Source organism: Solanum verrucosum, unplaced genomic scaffold (genome assembly GCF_900185275.1).
Source record: "Solanum verrucosum unplaced genomic scaffold, falcon-dt-bn FXZP01000253.1, whole genome shotgun sequence".
Lineage (NCBI taxonomy): Eukaryota > Viridiplantae > Streptophyta > Magnoliopsida > Solanales > Solanaceae > Solanum > Solanum verrucosum.
In genome coordinates this window covers 1,013,926-1,015,480 of record NW_026019984.1, presented here as the reverse complement: position 1 = coordinate 1,015,480, position 1,555 = coordinate 1,013,926, and the positions used below count along the sequence as shown (strand labels likewise).

The following is a 1,555-nucleotide window of genomic DNA, read 5'->3' as shown; positions in this document are numbered from 1 at the left end:
CTTGAGACCTCATGATGCTCGATCAAACCACTTCATTGAAGAATTTTCTTTTTAGAAAAAAAGAAAGAATGAGTAAAACTTATTCATTGTTGAACTTATCCCGATTCAGTTCATTTCAATTTAGAAAAAATTAATTTTGAACGAATAAATAACGTGCTTAGAATTGACACGTAGACATCTACTAGCCGAAAATCACGACTCATCACAATATCATTTCTCCGTATATATATTCATCCATTTAGACACTTTTCTTCACCCATCAACACTTCCTTACACATAAAACCTTTTCAATCATTACAAAAATAGCCACAATGTCCAATCTAGCCTTTCTTCACTAATTTTCACCATTTTCATCTCCACTTCTAACGCCATTTCTCAATGTAACGGCCCTTGTAAAACATGGGACGATTGTGATGGTCAATTAATTTGCATAAACGGAAAATGTAACGATGATCCTAACGTTGGAATCAAAATTTGCAGAAGTAGCCCTCCTTCCGTCCCATCTCCAACTCCAACCAATACATGTCGTCCGTCTGGCACACTCAATTGCAATGGTGTGCACCTAATATACCGTTGCTCGCCACCTGTCACCTCCTCAACGCCTGCTCAACTTACCCTCAACGATTTCAGTGAAGGCGGAGATGGTGGTGGTCCATCATCATGTGATGGGAAATATCATAACAATAATGAAAGAGTAGTAGCATTGTCCACCGGATGGTTTGCAGGACGTTCGAGGTGTGGTAAAATGATACTAATTCATGCTAATAATGGAAAGAATGTTACAGCTAAAGTGGTGGATGAATGTGATTCTACTATGGGTTGTGATGCGGAACATGCTTTTCAAAGTCCATGCAAAAATAACATAGTGGATGGTTCTATTGCTGTGTGGAGAGCTTTAGGGTTAAATACAAATTTAGGTATTGTTCCTGTCACTTGGTCCATGGTTTAGGCCAACATGGAGCGATCGTTACAGTTATGAATTCGATAGAATTCAGTAACTTTATATGTCTCAAATTATATAATTCTTGAATAAGCGTGTCATCTTACATGTAATAAGATGTACATTAGAGTTTCTTAAAAATAATCAACTACGGTATAATTTCAACTAATTATATTTTTCTTTCATCTCAATTTATGTTGTGAAGTTTGACTTCTTCGTTTTTTAATATCATGGCATCACCCCCTTTGAATTTGCGAAACTACTTCCTCCGGTTGATAACCTAAGGAAGTCAACATATCCGCAACATGATTTGTTCCCGTTAAATAGTGCTTGATGAAAAGACTCTTGTCTTCGACCATCTATTTAATCTCTTTACTTTATTTCAATTTGTTTGACTAGTCGCTGAGTTTATAAAAGAAATAAATTCCCTTGAAATTTGTGGACTTAAACAATGCATAGAATTTTAGTGGTTATAGATAATCTTATTAAGATTAAAGTGAAAAGTTTAAAATTATATTAGTATATATTAAATATAAAAATGAGACATTTGGAGGGGAGGGAGGGGGGACAAATTTATAAAAAGGAAAATATAATATGTCATTTAAATTAGAAGGG

The 1,555-nt window shown here is 34.9% G+C and overlaps 1 pseudogene; it reads left to right on the top strand.

The window, feature by feature from the left end:
* Positions 1 to 311: 311 nt before the first annotated feature.
* LOC125818328 (kiwellin-like) lies at positions 312 to 949 on the top strand (annotated as a pseudogene).
* Positions 950 to 1,555: the final 606 nt, after the last annotated feature.